Raw genomic sequence first — 21278 nt, 5'->3', positions numbered from 1 at the left:
TCTGTCATTCTTCATTCTTCACTTCCCCCCACTAAGTGAATTGCTTTGTGAAAAGTCTTGTTGAAAATGTGTGCAATTCTGGTAGCCTCATTACTGGAAGGATATGGTAGCTCTGGGAAAGATACAGGAGAGATTTGCCAGGATGCTGCCTGGATTAGAGGGTATAAGCTATACTGAGAGTTTGGATAAACTTCCACTGTTTTCCCTGGAGGATCAGAGCCTGAGGGAAGACATGATAAAAGTTTTTGATAATATGAGAGGTGAAGAAAGGGTAGACAGTCAGAATCTTTTTCCCAGGGCAGAAATGTCAAATGCCAGTGGACATGTGAGTTGAAGAAAGTTTAAAGGAGAAGTTTTGGACAAGCTTTTTCCCACAAAGAAGGGTCGATACCTGGAATGTGCTGGAAGTGGTGGAAGCAGATAGTCAGGGGCTTTTAGATAGACACATGAACATGCAGGGAATGGAGGAATATGGAACATATGCAGGCAAAGAGACTTGTTTTAATTTAGCATTGTGTTTGGCACAGACATTATGGGCCAAAACACCTGTGCCTGTGTTGTACTGCAATACGTTAAATCCTAAAGTCTCCATTAGTTTCACTGCCTTCCTGAACTTTCCTTGTGAGGCAAAATATTCACTCAAGCTTCCCTGAAGAAATACACACAAATATTCATTGATTAATCTTTCTAAGCCAAGGTTTATGCTGTCCATTTGACTGGGCTCAAATAATTTTCCCACAACTGAAGTTAAACTAATTGGTCTGTAATTTCCTGGTGTGTCCATGTCTCCTTTTTTTTCGTGAGTCTCCAGTCCTCTGATCCAACTGGGGATTAAAAAATGGCTGTTTCCAGTCCATCTTTGCTACATCACCTCTTAGTCTAGAAAAATTGGCTTTATCCCAATTTGAACACTTTTTAACTTTTATTTTCTCTATGTCTGTTACTGTAATTTTATGAAACCTCACTGAATCATGATTACTCCCACAACAATTTGCTCCCATTGACACTGCTTCCACCTGCTCTGCCTCATTCTCTAAACTAAACCAGAATTGTCCCTCTCCTCTTATTGGGCTTGCTGAAAAGTGGTAAAATAACATTCCCATGAAGGAAATTTAAGAACCTTTTGCACAATTGTATCTCAGTTAACTTTAGGCTAAATGAAACCCTCAGTCCCAGTAGTTATGCACTAGTCAGATATTCGCCTGCAGATTTGCTCTTCTCTCTCCCTCAGGTGACTTGGGGGTCTAGAGCAGATTGCCAATTATTTTGCCCTTTAGTTCAAATCATACAATCTCATTTGATGATCTTTCTACTTATCACCCCTTGTTAGTGCTCTAATCATCTCTAACCAGTACAGTATTGCCTGTCCGCCCACCTTCCTGCACATCTTTTACTCCTCCTATCTCATTCATCTGAAAACATGTAACTAGGAATATTAAGTTGCCCTACTTAAGTCATTTTTCATTGTCAACAAATATATTATTCTTCTGTGTGTCTGTTAGTGCTTTCAGCACCTCTGCCATATCCACTATGCTCCCTGCATTTAGATATTTATCTGCGAGTAATCGGATTCTCGTTCCGCCAATTTTCTAACTTTTGTTTGCTCTTCTTTCCAAACGGTCTCTCTAGTTTTCTTCCTTCATTTCCTGCCTGCTTTTCTCCTTTCCAAATCATGCTCAGCTTCCCACCCTCTTGCCAAGCTGATTTAAACCCTCCCCCAACATCAGTGGCAAACAAGCCAGTGAAAATATTGATCTTGGCCCTGTTGGTACTTGGTCTGTGCAAGTATTACAATGTATCACAATGTACAAAGCAGAAGGAATCGCTCTCTGCTATCACATACTGGTTTACATTTTCCTTTTTCTATCCTCACTGGTGTGTGATCGCTAGGAGTTATATAGAAGTTATTACCCTTGAGATCATGTTTTGTAATTTCTTTGCTTAAAATCTGTTTGCAGGGTCCTACGAAGGGTCTCAGCCCAAAACATTGACTGTACTTTTTTCCATAGATGCTGCCTGGCCTGCTGAGTTCCCACCAGCTTTTTTTGTGCGTTGCAGGGTCTTACTGCTTTTTCCACCTGTGTTGTTGGTATCTATGTGGAGCACAACTTCAGGTTGTTCACCCTCTGCTCACTGATGACATACCATCATGTCTTTTCTCTTGTTTTGTTTCCTTGGACTGTATTACAGCATAGTAGGAGGCCATTTGGCCCCTTGAGTTTATGGTGGCCCACAGAGCAGTGCCTTTAGTGCCATCCTTTGGCTGCACTTATTTTCCTGTCTTGTGCCCATCAAGTAAACACATTCTCCTGCTACCCAGCTATGCCGTGGTCAATTAACTTCCTAACATATCTTTGCTTTTTATTTTCAGGACAAGGGGAAAGTACATAGGGAGGAACATGAACCCAGCGCAGACAACGTTGGAGCTCAGGTTGAGATGCAGTTTGCTTGGACTGTGTGGAAGCAGTATTACCTGTTTCACCACTGTGACCCAAAGATTCAAAGTACGTTTAATATCAAAGTATGTATAAATTACACAACCTTGAGATTTGTCTGCTTACAGGCAGTCACAAGCCAAGAAACCCGAAAGAACAGAATAAGATCAACACCAAATGCGTAGAGAAAGAGGGGGAAAAAAAGCACAAATCATGCAAATAATGGAAGCAAGCAAAAGCATTCTGAACCATATTGAGTCCTTAGATCCAAATCCCTGGAGCAGGCTGGATGCACCCAGTCTGAAGCTGATAAGATTTATCCATGTACATACTACCTTGCCTAGTTTTCTCCTGAACAGAGTGACACCCTTGGGCTAACAAGTGGTGAGAAAAATCCATTAGGTTATCATAGTGTGTTCCCTTAGAAACCATGTATCAAGACTGAATAGGTGAGATTTAGGGATGGATGGAACAACCAAAGAAAGCCAACTAGACGTAATTACCAAGATAACAACACATACTAAATGTTGGAGGAACTCAGCAGGTCAGGCAGCATCTATGGAAATGAATAAACAGGCTGAGGCCCTTCTCCAGGTCTCATAATTACCAGTATATTTAACTTGAAAATCCATCCACTTTAGCAGAGCTAGACGTGCCTTTTGCATTGACTGTAGGTCCCACGAGTGCTTCAGAAGACTGGTACTATTTAGCTAATGGATTTAATTTCAAAAGCAGAATGTCATTTGAAGTGAGCAAAGTGGAGTTAATGCATCGGGTTATTACTTTCATTAGAAAGGTCCTTCCTGAATGGCCTTAAACATTGACTCTGTCTCTCGCTCCCCTAATGTTGAAATTTCCTGCACTCCTTGTTTTAAGTCCAAATGTTTAGAGTCATATCAGTCATATTTTATTTTTGTGGAATTCTAAAGTTTGTGTCCTAAATGTTCTATTCCTCCTTGAAGATGGTTGTGCACCCTTTAAGCTAGCAACCTAAGACCTGGCTGGATAAATTCTGCAAATAAACCCAAGCAGAATTAATAGTCATTTAGAAAAGTATGGGAGACTTAATGGATTTATTCTGTTTCCTCAATGGAACGAAGTTACAGAGATGATTAGTACAAATTACCAGCTTGCACTTTTTATGGAAGCTTTTGGTGAAGTCTCACAATGGAAAAATTACCCACCCATTTTAAGCAACTGCACATTTGGGATGCATCATTAGAAGGTAGCAAGTAATTATCTTTTTCAAATTGTAGGGATGATCTTGAGTTTTCTAGGTGCTGTACCCAGTACTGGGCATAATTCGAAAGTTTTCAGGTCACACAGAACTCAGAAACATACTAACCAGTGAGAAAAATAGCAACAAGTCTTCAGAAGGATAGACACAGTAGCAAGCAGATTCAGGAAGATAATACATTTTGTGGGGATGGATGAGGTGAGGGAATATTAAGTAGTACAATTTTAATGAAGTGTAGGAACAGGAATGTTTGGAACGGAATGCACTCACATTCATGAAAACAGCAGGGCGAGTTGAGAAAGCTGCTGGAAGGAAAATGAGCTTTTAATGGCTTTATTACTATAAATATGTCAAAGTAAATTTATCTAAGTATCTTGAGACATTTTCTTGCAGGCATATACAGGAAAAAAGAAACACAAAATTTTATGAACAACTAAACAAAAGCAGATAAGGAATGACAAACAGCAATATGCAAAAGACAAACTATGCAAATAAAAATAATATTGAGGAAGAGTGGTAAAAATTCTTATAAGTTGCAGAATCGTTTTAGAGTAGAGCTGAGTCAAGTTATCCACACCAGTTCAGAAATCTGATGACTATAAGTTAATAACAGTTCCTGAACATGGTGGTGTGGGGCCTCAGGACAAAAAAACAAGGAAGCACTGCTTATGCTTTTAAAATACTGGATCCTGTTCATTGGTAAGCAATACTCTAGTGGTCCATGACAAGCCTACTTGCTTGTGTAGATGCACTTTGTTTTCACTCTGGATCTGGCATGTGATATTTTAATTTCAGATGTTTCATTAGTGAGGAAAACATTACATGTAAAACTAAACCTTACAGTAATTAGTATTCAGTGTACAGTAGCATATGGCATGTTTTTAATCAAATAGAGTTTAATAGCTGAATACTATTTCCTAAATCCATTAAATTGGGAGTGAGAGCATAGTGCTTGCACAATTTCTGTAAATGGTAGTCTTTGGAGTTAGCTCACATGACAAAGAACAAGAGCATTCCACAGATGATCAAACGTACTCATAGCAGCAGACAAACCTGGTCTTCTGTGTTGAGCTCTGTAGGTAGAAAAAGAATCCGCAAGCTGGAAATGAAAGGTGTGCTAAAGCAGGCCAAAGAGCAAAACTGTGTTAAGGCAAACTTCAGAAGAGGTACCCCATGTAGTTATTGGGTCATGGCTACTGAAACAGCTGATGCCTCAGTCATGGCATGGCATTGGTGCCAGTCCTGACGTGAAGTAGAATGGTGTACTGCAAGTTCCATAAAAACAGAATTCCATCAAAAAGTTGCATGGACAATAATATGATATATGAACACCAGGCCAATAGAATAGATGAGCTGAAAAGATCCTGTAAAGTGCTTCGGTTAAAGTCCCTCCCTCCCCAGTGCCGTCAGTGTCTCACTTGAAGTTCTATTTGGACATCCTGATGTTCTGCTGATTGCACAGTGGTGCAGATTGTAGAGCTGCTGCCTGACAATTTCCATGACCGAGGTTCAATCCTGACCCTGGTGCTGTCTATGGTATTCGCATGTTCTCCTCTTTCGACTTTGATTTCCTTCCATCTCCCAAAGATAAGCAGATTGTTAAGTAAACGGGCCAGAGCAGGTTGCTCCTTGTGCGTAGTGTGGTAGAATTTAGGGGCAGTTGATGGGAATAGAAGGTGAATAAAATGGAATTAGCGAAGGTAACTGCTTGCTTAGTAGTCAGCATAGGCTTAATGGACCAAAGGGCCTGTTTCCATGCAATATGACTTGACATTTTTGTTGGAACTTGATATTAAAATATATGGACAATTTACTTTGATGTTCTCACCAAAATTAAGGAAAGCTCATGCCACAATATTCTCATATTCAAATTTGCTGTTGTCACCACTGTTCTAGGCCAAGTCAGAGGTAGTGAGGGAGGGAGAATGAAACTGTAGCTGAATGACAACAACCTCTTACTCAATCTCAGCAAGACCAAGGAGCTGATTATTGATTTCAGGAGGAGAAAACCAGAAGCCCATGAACCAGTCCTCATTGAAGAATCGTAGGTGGATAGGGTCAGCAACTTTGAATTCCTCTGTTTTTTTTTGGAGGACTTGTCTTGGGCCCATCACATAAGTACAATTACAAAAAAAGCACAACAGCACCTCTACTTCCTTAGGAGTTTGCGAAGATTCGTTATGACACCTAAAAGTTAGACAAACTTCTATAGATGGGTGGTGGAGAGTATAGTGACTGGCTGCATCATAGCCTGGTATGGAAACACCAATGCCCTTGAATGGAAAATCCTACAAAAAGTAGTGGATACAGCCCAGTCCATCACAGATAAAGTCCTCCCCACCATTGAGCACATCTACACAAAATGTTGTCACAGGAAAGCAGCAACTATCATCAGGGACCTCCACCACCCAGGTCATGCTCTCTTCTTGCTGCTGCCATCAGGAAGAAGGTACTGCAGCCTCGGGACTCACAGCAAGTTCAAGAATAGTTATTACTCCTCAACCATCAGGCTCCTGAACCAAAAGGGATAATTTCACTCAACTTCACTTCATGATCAAAATGTTCCCACAACCTATGGCTGCACTTTCAAGGACTCCTCATCTCAGTTTCTCAATACTTATTGCTTATTTATTTATAAATAAGTTTGTTGCCTTTTGCACACTGGTTGAATGCCAAGTTGGTGTGGTCTTCCATCGATTCTGTTATGGTTATTATTATATTATGGATTTATTGAGTACGTCCTCAGAACATTAATTTCAAGGTTGTATACGGTGACATATGCGTGTGTTCTTTGATAATAAACTTCCTTTGAACTTCGATCTTTAAAGCAGGGGTCCCCAACTTTTTTCGCACTGCGGACCAGTTTCATATTGACAACATTCTTGCAGACCGGCCGAGGGAGGGACTGGTAGGGTTGCCAACGAACAAGAGTAGCCGTCAAATACGTTGGGTTTACCCCCAAGAAAGACTACAATGGCCATGAAGCCTTGCGCGGGCACCAGTGCGCATGCGTGATTTGCGCCTGCGTGTATATGCCCATTTTTTTCTACAAAATCGTTTTTGGCGATTCTGTTCGGAACACAATATAGGTGATAAGTGGCTAATACACTCAGTTTTGTTTCTAAAAGGGTTTATCTGATGAATTTAATACTAAACACACAGCGCATATTTTCCTCGTATGAATATAGCGATAAGTCGATTATCAGCAGAGCTTGAAGTAAGTGTTGAACGAACTTCCAGTAGAAGTGGTAGAGGCAGGTTTGGTATTATCATTTAAAGAAAAATTGGATAGGTATATAGACGGGAAAGGAATGGAGGGTTATGGGCTGAGTGCAGGTCGGTGGGACTAGGTGAGAGTAGCGTTCGGCACGGACTAGAAGAGCCAAGATGGCCTGTTTCCGTGCTGTAATTGTTATATGGTTATATAAGTCAATAGCATCATAACGTTTTAAGTAACGTTTGGATATTAAACACACAGCACATATATTCCCCGTATGAACATATAAAATCATTGCAACACACCAATATCGCTGAACCAGTGGGAACCCTGGGCTTGTTTTCCTGCAACAAGACAGTCCTATTGAGGGGTAACGGGAGACAGCGATACTCGAAGGAGGTTCCTTATGTCCAGTCTATTCCGCAATTTAGTTTTCGTTGCATTCATTGCAGAGATATGTTGGAAATGGAAGCAACGTTTTCAGTGCTTTCGTGGCTATCTCAGGATATTTAGCCTTCACTTTGATCCAGAATGCCGGCAGAGATGTTATGTCAAATATGCTTTTCAGCCCGTCGTCATTTGCAAGCTGGAGGAGTTGATCTCCTTCCTGCGCTGACATGGATGACACGTGCGTAATGACCTCGCATGCATTCAAGCTCAATAGCGGATGTGACAGGGAATGAGGAAAGGTGCAGCTGACTCCTATCGCCAAATCATATCGTTTCCTCACAGCCCGATAGCGCATGCTTTGCGGTCCGGTGGTTGGGGACCGCTGGCATAGAGTCCCAAATTAATGGAGGGAATCCTGGCTATTGTCTTGATTAGCTTCTGTTCTTTAAGAGTTGTCCCAAATGAGCACCTACCCCAAGTAACTGATAGTTCAATTAATTGGAATCCACTGTGTATATAAATGACTTGGATGAGAATGTAGGTAATACAATTAGTAAGCTTGTTGGCAACACAAAAATTGACAGTGAAGAAGGTTCTCTAAGGATACAATGGGACATAGATCAGCTGGAAAGTTGGGCAGGGCGCGATGGCAGATAGGAATTAATCTAGATAAGTTGGAGGTATTACAATTAGAAAGGCAAATTCTGGTAAGACACACAGAGTAAATGGCAGGGACTTTAGGGGCAATGATGTACAGAGAGACATTGACACACTAGTTCATATCTCTCTGAAAGTAGTGCCAGCTGTGGATGAGGCAGTGAAAAATTCATTTGGTATACTTGCCTTCGTAGACCGGGTATAAGATCTTGGACATCATATTGCAACTGTACAGAACTGTGGTTAGACCAGATTTACTCCAAAGGGACCCTACCACTAAACATATCCTTACATCCCCTCACTCTGCCTTCTGCAGGTATCGCACCCTCCACAATTCCCTTGTCCATTCATTCCTCCCACTAATCTCCCTCTGGGCACTTATCCCTGCAAGCAGCCAAAGTGCTACACCTGCCCATGCACCTCCTCCCTCACCTCCATTCAGGGCACCAAACAGTCCTTCCAGGTGAGGCGACACTTCACCTGCGAGTCTGCTGGGGTAGTTGATTGTGTCCGGTGCTCCCGATGTGGCCGCCTCTACGTTGGTGAGACCCGTCGTAAATTGGTGGACGGCTTCATTGAGCACCTCCACACCATCCGCCACAAGTGGGACATCCCGGTGGCCAAGCATTTTAATTCCGATTCCCATTCTCGTTCTGACATGTTGATCCAGGGCCCCCTTTAGTGCCAAGATGAGGCGAACCTCACAGTGGAGGAGCAACGCCTTATACGCCATCTGTGTCCCCTCCAACCTGATGGTATGAATACCAATTACTCCTTCTGGTGAACAAAATCCCCCCACCCCACCCCTGTATTCTCCACTTTGACATTTTACTTCTCACCTGCACACTTGGTCCCCTCCTCCTTCCCTTTCTCTTATTGTCCACGCTCCTCTCCTAACAGGTTCTTTCTTCTCCAGCCCTTCACTTTTCCCACCCACCTGGCTCCACCTATCATCTTCCAGCCAGCCACCTTTTTAATTCAGAGATCTACCCCCCACCACCCCCACCCCCAGTCCTGAAGAAGGGTCTCGGTCCAAAACGTCAACTGTTCACTCTTTTCTATAGATGCTGCCGGGCCTGCTGAGTTCCTCCGGCATTTTGTGTGTGTTGCTTTGGAGTATGACAGTATGTGCAGTTCTGGCTCAGCATACTGCAAGAAGAACATGGTAGCAATGCTGTGAATACAGAAGAGATGCACCAGGATGCTCTCTGCAAATAGCAAGTATGTTGACTGATCAGTTGCTTATGACTGCCTGTCTTCTAACACAATGAAAAAATGTTTTAACTGAAGCAGATACTTGCATAACTGTTTAAAATAGCATTGTTGTAAGGATTTTGTGACCCTGATTGGCTTAATGAGATATGAAATCATCTTTATTGTTACAGTAATTAGTTACATACATAGCCGACAGAGGACCTCATAAATCAATAGTATTTGTCATATGGACTTTTCTTCCTTGCTTCAAAACCATGAACTGGTAAGGTCATTGAGGTGTTTGGAAAATGCTTAAGGGATTAGCTTTCTTTCATTATTCTATGGGGAATAAATACAAACAATCTTAAATCTTTATTACAGATCATTAAGAGGAATAAAGCAGTGACATTCTTAAAAAGTCAAGATGTATGCCCGTAGCAGCATAGGTGACAGTGATAATACAAAGCAGGTCACCTTACTGTCCTGTGCCCTGGAGGAGAATGTAGACCTGTTTATATAACAAGATCAAAGCCTGCAATGTGTTACATTTTTAATAATTTCTGCTGACACTTTGCTGAGGACAATATTATCACACTGCAATTTTATTCAGGAGTTATCAAGTAAACACTCTAAATAGTGACAACTCTCAGCATGATTTTCTTGTGCTTGATACATCAACTGACAGAAATCTGAGGTCCTGTACGACCAGGTTCAGGAATAGCTGCCTTCCTACAACCAGCAGGTTCTTTACCCATTCTGCACAACCCTCATCCCATCTCAGCAATGGAACACTACGGTTCAGCTCTTGCACTTGCCTTCAGTTGAGTTTTTTTTTATTGCTTACAGGTTACAGCTTACAGGCTCTTGGATTGTATTCATTAGAGTATAGAAGAATGAGAGGGGATCTCATAGAAACGTTTCGAATGTTGAAAGGGTTGGACAGAGTAGATGTGGAAAGGTTGTTTCCCTTGGTGGGTGAGTCCAGGACAAGAGGCCATAGTCTTAGAATTAGAGGGTACCCAGTTAAAATGGAGATGAGGAGAAATTTTTTTAGCCAGAGGGTCGTGGATTTGTGGAATTCGTTGCCACATATGGCTGTGGAGGCCCGATCATTGAGGGTGTTTAAGGAGGAGATTGACAGGTATCTAATTAGTCAGGGTATCAAGGGATATGGGGAAAAAGCCGGAAATTGGAACTAGATGGGTGAATAGTTTAGCTCATGGGGGAGCTGCAGAGCAGATGCAATGGGCCGAATGGCCTACTTCTGCTCCTTTGTATTGTGATCTTGTGATCTTGTGAGGTCTTATTTCTGCAGTCTTTTTTTTTTACACTGTATGGTATAATTTATATTTTGTGTGTTGCCTGTACCTACTTACCTTGTGATGCTGCTGCAAGCAAGTTTTCCATTCTATTGTAGTTCACTGTCCTTGTGCACATGACAACAAACTCAGCTTCAGGTTATTGCTTTTGAAGTTGAAGGTTAGACATTGGCAGACAGCAAGTTCACAGTCCCACTGTACATCAGCGTGCTCCAAACTACAGCACCTATGTCTGGTGTCAGGCCATAACCGTATGGTGATGTTGCTCTCAGTAGAGAACTAACATTGTGCCAATATGTTCCACAAATTTGTAGTTCAGTTTAAGAGTGGAGTGGAACAAGAGTGTTCTGTGTTTGGTCTTCATTACACACAAATATTTTATTAATTTAATCCTTAATGTTGCTTGTGCTGAGGGCTTTAATGTGTGTCCTGATGGAATGTTTCTAATCACTGCTGCATCTTTCCAACTCCTTCTGTGCCAGTAGGCACAGTGCCCCAGTCTCTGCCCTTAACCACAAGGAGCTTTGCATCAAGTTTGTCTCAGCTCTAGGTTCCTCCACCTTTCAGTGTTCTGGCAAATCAGAATTTAGAGTTCCTGAATGTCCTCAAGATCACTTTCACCCTTGTGAAACTTTGTGCAACTTCCTCAGGCCTCCATTGGCCTGAATTCTTTCAGCCCAATGATCAATACTCTCCACTTTATACCCTCTTGGTATAGTTCCATGGGTTCGCTACACTTTGAGTCCCTTTATGGGCAGCAGAACAATACGGCCAAAATCAAGGGAGGCCTCGTTCTTCTAACATTAGAAATAATGTTGAGAAATGATTTAGGGCAGAAAGCCCTTTGAGAGAATAGTTTAGAATATGCCGGAAGTATCAAAAGTATCCAATGAGCTAAATGTTTTTTCACGGTTGATTCGAGGTTGATAAGACTGAACCCCCAAGGAGAACCACCAACGAGACCTACTCCTTGGTCATCTCCAAGGCCAAGGTATTTAAAACATTCCAATCTGTCAACAGCTGCGAGGCAGCAGGCCCGGACGACATCCTAGGCCGGGTCCTCAAAATGTGTGCGGAACAGCTGGCTGGTGTGTTGATGGGCATTTTTAATCTCGCTCTCTCCCCCAGTGTGTAGTGCCCTCCTGTTTCAAATCATCCATCATTGTCCCTGTACCTAAGAAAATCAAGGAAGAATGCCTGAACTCACCTCAATTATAAGCCTATGTTTTGGGAGACTGGTGAAAGACTACATCTGCAGCATCCTACTGCCCACACTGGACCACCAACAATTCGCCTACCGAAGGAACTGGTCTACTAATGACACCATAGCCACAGCACTACACGCCGACCCAATCAGCTGGAGAAGAGGGATGCATATGTTAGAATGCTGCTCCAGGACTACAGGTCTGCATTCTAAAGCATAATTCCCTGCAGACTTGACAGGAAGCTCAGAGCCCTCGGCCTGCACCCCACCTTGTGCAGCTGGATCCTAGACTTCCTACTGGATCGCTGACAGGTGGTAAGGAGGGGCTCTCTCACCTCTGCCTCTGCCCCTCTACATGGGTGACCCCCAGGGTTGCCTCGAGTCCCCTCATCTACTCCCTTTACACCCATGACTGCGCTGCCACACACAGCTCCAATCTGCAGATCAAATTCACAGATGACACGACTTTGATTGGCTTTATTTCTAGTGGTAATGAGACAGCCTAGAGAGGAGAGGTTGACACCCTGACTCAGTAGTACCAGGATAATAACCTCTCCCTCAATGTCCAAAAAACAAAAGAACTGATTGTGGAATACAGGAGGAACAGAGACAGGCTCACCCTGATCAACATCAATGGGTCTGCAGCTGAGAGGGTGAGCAGTTTCAAGTTCCTCAGTATACACATCACTTAAGATCTCACCTGGATTGTACACACCGGCTTTGTGGCAAAAAAAGCACAACAGTGTCTCCCACCTCAGGTGGCTGAACAAGTTCGGCATGGGCCTGCAAATCCTCAAGACCTTCTACAGGGGCACCATTGTGAGCATCCTGACTGGCTCTATCACCAACTGGTACAGGAACTGCACCAACCTTGATCGATGAACACTGCAAAGAGTGGTACGGACAGCCCAGTGCATCTGTGGATATGAACTTCCCTCCACTGAGGATATTTACAGCACCAGGTGTGTAAAGAAGGCCTGGAAGATGATCGGACACACCAGTTACCCCAACCATGAACTGTTTCAGCTGCTTCCGTCTGGCAAACAGTACTGCAGCATTAAAGCCAGGACCAACTGGCTATGGGACAGCTGCGTTCTACAAGCCATTAAACTTATAAATTCTGTCACGTGTCCAGCAATGATGGATATGAAATGAGTCAGGGTTTATAAACAAACAACGATATTTATTAACCTCTGCTCAAGACATCGAAAAGTAAATGAACGACTAACTTAACCAGAAGTTAACAGTTAGGCAACTATATCCAGCAAGCAATCAAACATATAAACTGTTCTTAAAGAGTTCTCATCCAAGCACAGACTTAAAATGGTAAATTCAAATCATTAAGGAGAGACTTCCCCGAAACAACGATTTCTTCAAAGTAATGACAAATCTGTCGATCTCAGCTGCGAGATGCCTTGTCCGAAGGAATCACGAAGAAATAAAGGAACTTAACTTTTGACTGGAGGGTGGTCACTGCACAAACCTTCCCGACCTTGCAGGCAGCGATTGGCGAAACTGCCGGCAGCAATGTTACAGTAAAAATAAAAATGAGAACTGCGTCACCGTGGCAGGCTTTTTCTTTCATATCATGCCATCACGTGACATCACATCACCCCATTATCACAAGACCATCATTCCAATAGCACGAGACCATTACATCATGCTCACCAGAACATGATGTTCACAGGATACGTAGCAATTCACAAGTCTGTACATTGCGACAGAGTCATAACACAAAGATTTTTACTCCCTCATGTTGTGGGATGGATGTAAGATTTAAATAAATAAATTCAAATTCAAATTCATAGTCCATGAAAAGGTTGTCAAGGTTGACCAGGGCAGTGGGAAGTCCTGTCTCCATTAAAGAGGCAGAACCAATCTATGCATCACTCACACCTTCTCGCTGACATCATCTGGATAATGCGTGCTGTTGACTTGACATGAAAGGTCAGAGTACAATGTCATTATTGTACTCATCCCAATGATTATAAGCCCCCTAACAGCAAAAGTGAGGATTAGCGATTCCACCATGAACAAGTTCAGTATGGATGACAATTCACCAAGACATGAGCTAAGAGTTGTTGAGAAACTTAACAGTAAGGAATAAGTAATGACATGATCTGCAATAGCTCCAGCCAAATAGGTAACCACCTACAAATGATCCAATGGGATTTTTGAGACAAATCTCCAGACTCTTATCAGAACTTCAGGATCTAAATGTCTCCGTTATTCTGTGTTATGTTTGATGGAGCCCACACTCATCCTCCATTCCTATAGTCAGCTTAAACTAAAGGTAGGTGGAGAAGATCAGTATTTTTATCATCGTTTTTGTCAACTGACGTAGACTGAGAAATAGGACAAACCACTCAGTTGTCAGGGGTTCAGGATCAGGTACAATCTTGCATTGTACATCTCGTAGTGCCCTGGAACTGCAGACTAGGTTACATCACTAAACACCTTTTATCAGCTGTGATCATGGGTCTCCTGGTGCTCCTGCTCAGGCTAGCTCACCTGCCACTATTGTAAGACCAAGGTTTGCACCATGACTTAAAAAAAAGCAATGCACTTGCATTTGTAAGTGATCTGACCGTGATTCTGGGATAAATTGAAAGACAACAAAAGAAATTGCAACTGTCACGCTGTCAGGAGATCACGAAGGATCTTGCCATGTTTTCTGTGATTTGTCGCGGTTGAAATGTAGGAATGACAAGAATGGACTACATGATTATTCAATACTGGTGTGAAATCAGAAAATGCTGGCAACACTCAGCAGGTTGGGAACATCTGCAAGAAAGAAACAGAATTGTTATTTCAGGTTGGAGACTTTTCAAAAGAACTGTGTTTTCCTCTCTCCAAATACAGTGCCCATCCTGCTGAGTATTGTCGCTAGTTTCTACTTTTATCTCAAATCTGAAGCATCTGTAGATTTTTTTGTGTATTATTTATGTGTTGCGAAACAACCTATTTCAGTGTGTGATGTGCCGTGGGGAGCATCCTAACTGGTTGCATCACTGTCTTGTAAGGAAGGGCCACTCACTGCACGGGATCAAAAAAAAAAAGCTTCAGAGGGTTGCAAATTCAGCCAGCTCCATCACGGACACTAGCCTCCCCAGCATCGAGTGCATTGTCAAAAGGCTATGCCTCAAAAAGCCAGCATCTATAGTTAAGGACCCCACCATCCAAGACATGCCCTCTTCGCATTACAGGTACAAGAGCCTGAATGTACACGGTCAATGTTTTAGGAACAACTTTTTCTCCTCTGCCAACAGACTTCTGAATGGAGAATGAACCCATAAGCACTACCTCACTATTTCTGCTCTCATTATGCACTACTTTTTTTTTTACTGTCTATATTTCTTATTGTAACTTATGGTATATTTAATGGATTGCACTGTACTGCTGCCACAAAACAACAGATTTCACGGCATACGTGAGTGCTTCTGATTCTGATTTAGTTGAGAGCTAAAAATAGGCGATTGATCCCTGCGTTATGTTGCACCCTAAAAGTGGTCTGTATTGCAATTTTTCATAACGCAAAGCCACGTCAGCTATGAATGCATTTAAAAATGTGAGTTTAAAGAAAGTAAATTTTGCATTTATTCATTTACTTTTCACATCAATTATGTTTCTTATTAATCCTCCTCTTCATTAACTTTGTTCTGTACCTCAAATTTTGGGTAGTCATTTGTTGATCCACTAAGCATGAATTTCCATTACCCATTGTCCATAGTGCATAAGTCATCTGTATTGCCATGCAGTATAGAGCAGAGCCACTTGCTAATTGCTGTGCTGTCTTTTATGGGCATCTAGGTGCGGAATGCAATATTCAGTTTCAAAGACAAAGGTTTCATTTTCACCAGAGTGACTTTTCATTGAATTTAACATTTAGAAAATAGAAGTTAACTTTTAGAAAACGTAGAAACATAGAAAACCTACAGCACAATACAGGCCCTTTGGCCCACAATGCTGTGCCGAACATGTCCTTACCTTAGAAATTACCTAGGGTTACCCAGAGCCCTCTATTTTTCTAAGCTCCATGTACCTATCCAAGAGTCTCTTAAAAGACCCTATTCGATCCTCCTCCACCACCATTGCCGGCAGCCCAATCCACACACTCACTCCTCTCTGTGTAAAATTCTTAACCCTGATATCTCCTCTGTACCTACTTCCGAGCACCTTAAAATTGTGCCCTCTCTTGCTAGCCATTTCAGCCCTGGGAATAAGCCTCTGACTATCCACACGATCAATGCCTCTCATTGTCTTACACACCTCTATCAGGTCACCTCTCATCCTCTGTTGCTCCAAGGAGAAAAGGCCGAGTTCACTCAACCTATTCTCATAAGGCATGCTCCCCAATCCAGGCAACAAAGAGGAAAAAGAGGAGGAAGCTTATATGCACAAATTTCGCCATCACCTTTTACATGTGCTTTATCCTCAGAAGCCACTTATATTCAATCAGAAAGGGATTGTAAAACTGTATTAAATATTTTTGAAAATGGGTGCTTTTTTGAATATAACATACTGTAGGCAACATAATCACTGCAAGACATCAACAAAATGATTAAACTTATTCATGGCTTTAACAGTATTTCCATTAAATTAATGAATTGCCCAGCTAATTTACTTCACATTGCCAGTGAAGACATATGTTGTAACTCATGCACTTAACTCATTAGCTTAATACAAACAGCATGTTAATAAATCTTAAAAGTTATGCACCGAGTATAAAAATATCCTAGCAACATAGCTCAATTTAGTCTCAGCCATTAAGTAGGAGAAATTAAATGTAGTGATGCAGAACTGGGGTGCCTAGAGGATAACATGAAATGGTTAGTGTCGACTGCTAATCCTTAGATCAGTTTTTACCACATAATGTAGAATACTTACAGTTTCCCAGAGCCATGGTCCTCAGTCTAAGCAGCAATGGCAGGAATAACATGCTGGAGGAACTCAGCAGGTTGGGCAGCATCCATGGAAATCCGGGATGCTGCCCGACCTGCTTAGTTCCTCCAGCGTGTTGTGGGTGTTGCTTTGACCCCAGCATCTGCAGAGTATTTTGTGCTTACAAATGGCAGGAATAGATTTGGGGCAGCTGATAAAGCTGCTGTCTCAAAGCTTCAGTAACCCAAGTTCAAATCTAACATCTGCTACTGTCTATGCGGAGTGTGCATTCTCTCTGTGTGACCACATGGGTTTTCTCCAGTTGCTACAGTTTCCTCCACATTCCAAAGACGTGTGAATCAGTCAATTAATTGGCCACTGCATATCGGTGTGTGGTAGAATTGGATGAGGAGGTGATGATGGGAATGTGGGGAGAATAAAATGATACTGGTGTGGATCGGTGTTTGATCGTCAGTATGGACTCGTTTGCCAAAGTGCTTGTTTCTGTGTGTATAACAATATGGACAATTGGGGAGGAAATTTGGGATTTTAACAGGGATGATACATATCCAGCAAGGTGCTGTCTCTCAGCTCTAGTGTTCTTGACTGCTAGTACCTGAGGAGTGAAGAAACTGAGAAATGGAAAAAACAGAGCAGATCTGGTTGAGGAGAGTAAGGTTGGAATCCAAGGAATGTGAACACTAGGACTGGAGGGTCATGGAGAGGAGAATGGTGGAAGCAGAGCTGGAGTACAGAAGAATGCACAGCCAGTAATTCTGGTACTTCAAGATCTTCACCCAACATCCATCATCCACATGCCTTCCCCCCTGCAACTTTACATTCAAGGTAACTGAGCACACATTTCCTTTGTTTTTAGAGTGTGAATGTTCACCTGTTAAAGTTCAGATTGCTAAAAAAAAATCACTCCTTTGCACCATTGCACAGGCTACATGTTTCATTATGTCTAGTTTGTTGCGCTTCCTCCATGTGCTTCGCTTTAGAAAGTGGCTTCTTTGGAATTTGAAGCTGTGTTAATTGGGTGTAGTTTCCGGAGTATCTCATTAGCACACAACAGATCATAACTAGGTTCAAGCAAATGGAAACCTGATAAAAGAACAGGGTCCAGGATAAGAAGCAAACTCATGGAATACTTTCTTGAAACTTGTTTCAATTAAAATTTAAACTCATAAAGCCAGCATTATAAGCAATAAACAAAAACTGAGAAATATACTAAACCCCCTAAGAAAAAGTAATTGAACACATTGTGCTATTGGGTTGAGCTAGAAATATAGAACCTGTACAATGTTAAAGAAAGTGTGCCTTTCAGAAAACCCATTGAGAGCAGTGGGTTTTTGCAAAGAGGCTCTTGAATTACCAAAGGAAATTTGGGTGGAAGTGGGAGGATGGTAGGTGTTAAGTTTACAGACAAGGAAAATAGAAAGATTTTTTATACTTTTGGTGAAAAATTGTCAAATGTTCCAAGGAAATTTGGGAACTGTTGAGAACAAAAATTTGCTTTGAAATTCAGTGTGTGAATCAAGTTTATAATCCTATGTATCACTTCTCTGCAATTTATAAATGTAATTGATGTTAGTCTTTTTGCATGCTCTCGACTTCCCTTCTGCGAACCACCTGGCCAGATAACCCAGATGTGAGTGAACACCATACTGTTACCAAAACCAATCTATTGCAAAATTGTTTACAGATAGCAGTGGAGAATGGTGCTTGGAACCTCACCAGAACCAATTACTGCTTATGTAGCTGTATCCTTCAGATTAGCTGCACCAATTAGTGTGAGCAACACCTTCTGCTGCTTGTGGCCACCAAGCCATTTCAGCTGGGGTGATATACTGCGTCCGGTGCTCCCGATGTGGCCTTCTATATATTGGCGAGACCCGACGCAGAATGGGAGATGGTTTTGCTGAACACCTACGCTCTGTCCGCCAGAGAAAGCAGGATCTCCCAGTGGCTACACGTTTTAATTCCACGTCCCATTCCCATTCTTATATGTCTATGCACGGCTTCCTCTACTGTAAAGATGAAGCCACACTCAGGTTCGAGGAACAACACCTTGTATTCCGTCTGGTTAGTCTCCAACCTGACAGCATGAACATTGACTTCTCCAACTTCTGCTAATGCCCCACCTCCCCCTCGTACCCCATCCGTTATTTATTTATATACACACATTCTTTCTCTCTCTCTCCTTTTTCTCCCTCTGTCCCTCTGTCTATACCCCTTGCCCATCCTCTGGGCTTTCCCCCCCTCCCCCTTATCCTTCTCCCTGGGCCTCCTGTCCCATGATCTTCTCATATCCCTTTTGCCAATCACCTGTCCAGCTCTTGGCTCCATCCCTCCCCCTCCTGTCTTCTCCTATCATTTTGGATCTCCCCTTCCCCCTCCCACTTTCAAATCTCTTACTAGCTCTTCCTTCAGTTAGTCCTGACGAAGGGTCTCAGCCCGAAACGTCAACTGTACCTCTTCCTAGAGATGCTGCCTGGCCTGCTGCGTTCACCAGCAACTTTGATGTGTGTTGCTAAGCCATTGTGTAACACCATTCAGAACAGCATCTGATAATTTTCGTTATGTTAAGTATTAGGTTAACAACCTTTTAGATAAATGATTAGATCCAAACATCTTGCTGACAACCTCTGTAACCCAGCCTCTGACTATAGCTCCTATATTTATGAAGTCTGCAAATTATTAACAGAAGATTTGGCACTTTACTTTCTTTCTCACAGTAAGGATCCAACTGTATTATCTGCAAGATACCCTGCAGATAATTAATCAATGGAGATTCTTGTTGCAGATGTCTCATTGGCTGCTACATACACAATAGATCCCTGAGGCACCTTTGACTTACTTATTGTTTTCATTTGAGAAGAATTCATAGAAAACATCTGTTGTCCTCTGATCTTTCTCATGACTTCTATCCTACACATCTCTGAAAAACAAACACACCCACACTGGGCATCTGTTCTTCAACAATTTGTCCTGTTTCTTGCATAGATAATAAGAAATCTAGTGTGTTGTGTATTTAATATTTCAGTAACATTTGAGTAACATTGTAAATATATTGTTTGATTAAATAATTCATTACGTTATTTATAAAAGCACATGAATGGCATACGTCATTACACGACGTCATAAGTGCATGCTTCACGAAAGTAAAATCAAACTAGATATGTTTATCCTTGGCTTTTTCTTTCAATTATTTTTTGGAGTTTTGAAACATAACAGTGCCGACAAGAAAGTTTTAAAACAAACCCAAGATGACTATCTACCTGTTGAAGTTCAGTGAAACGATCAAGTAAAAAAACCTCGCACATTTTTATTTCTTTGCAAGAAGATTAGACAGTCAATTTCAAAAAAAAAAGCAGAAAACAGACAAGCTTCATGAATTCATAAACATTGAGTACCAGGTGATAATACAAATGCATTTTAAAAAGGCAGAAATGACTGGCTACATTAGAAAGATAGATGGAGGCTGGAGGATTTCTTTCCAAGGTTGAGTGGTGCCCATGGGCAATGGCAGTGATCCCAGTAGCCAAGAAGGATGGGTCTATCAGGATCTATAGTGATTTTAAGGTTACCATCAACCCAGTATTATCAGTACTGTAGATCAATACCTTCTGCCCAGGATAGAAGATATAATTGCAAATCTCTTCTGGAGGAAAACTCTTCAGTAAAATGGACTTAACTGAGGCCTACCTACAGATGGAGATGGAAGAAGAGTCCAAAGTATTTCTTACCATAAGCACCCACAAGGGGCTTTATCGCGATAATAGGCTTATTTTTGGAGTAGCATCTACACTTGCACTCTGATAGAAATCTGTGGACTAGGTGCTGCAAGGTTTCCCAGGTACTTGGTGTTAACGGGATGACATCATTGTTGCCAGCAAGGACGATAAGGAACATCTCCAAAATCTCAAAACATTGTTAAAAAGATTCGACGATTATGGGCTCAGAGCACAATGCAACAAGTGTGAATTCTTTAAACCAAGCATCACTTACTGTGGTCATATCATTGAAGCACAAGGATTACACAAGTGTGCTGACAAAATTCAAGCAGTGGTGGACCCAAGGCTAAAGGACATGTCAAAATTGAGGTCTTTTTTAGGATTTGTCAACTACTGTAACAGGTCCCTGTCAAACCTGGCTACCATTCTCCACCCCTTGAATTCATTACTACAGATCAGAAAGAAATGGCAATGGGCAAGGCAGTGTGAGGTGGCTTTCCAAAAGACAAAAGAAATAGTGATGGCAGACACAGTATTCACACATTATGATCCTCATTGTCCAGTGAAGTATATGATGCCTTGCCTTATGGTAAAGGTGCAGTCAAATCAAATATTATGAGTGATGGAAGTGAACGCCCCATAGTCTTTGTATCACGTTCCCTTGCCACTGCAGAGAAAAATTATGCACAGGTTGACAGAGAAGCCTTGAATTTGGCTTGGGGTGTAAAACATTTCAACTAGTACTTGTATGAAAGTGAGTTTACCCTCATTTCTGATCATCAACCACTAGCGTCCATTTTCAATCCATAGAAGGGTATTCCACTAATAGCAGCAGCACAAATGTAAAGATGGACTTTCTTTCTTGCAGGACATAATTACAAGCTTGAATTCAAGAGGATGACTAATCAAGGAAATGCTGTTGGATTGCCCCATGTACCCATGGAAAAGGAAATACTTGAAAAATTACAGAAGAGGACACTCTTCTTGACATATTCTCCCTAACAGTA

Source organism: Mobula birostris, chromosome 9 (genome assembly GCF_030028105.1).
Source record: "Mobula birostris isolate sMobBir1 chromosome 9, sMobBir1.hap1, whole genome shotgun sequence".
Lineage (NCBI taxonomy): Eukaryota > Metazoa > Chordata > Chondrichthyes > Myliobatiformes > Myliobatidae > Mobula > Mobula birostris.
Note: the sequence above shows the minus strand (reverse complement) of the source record.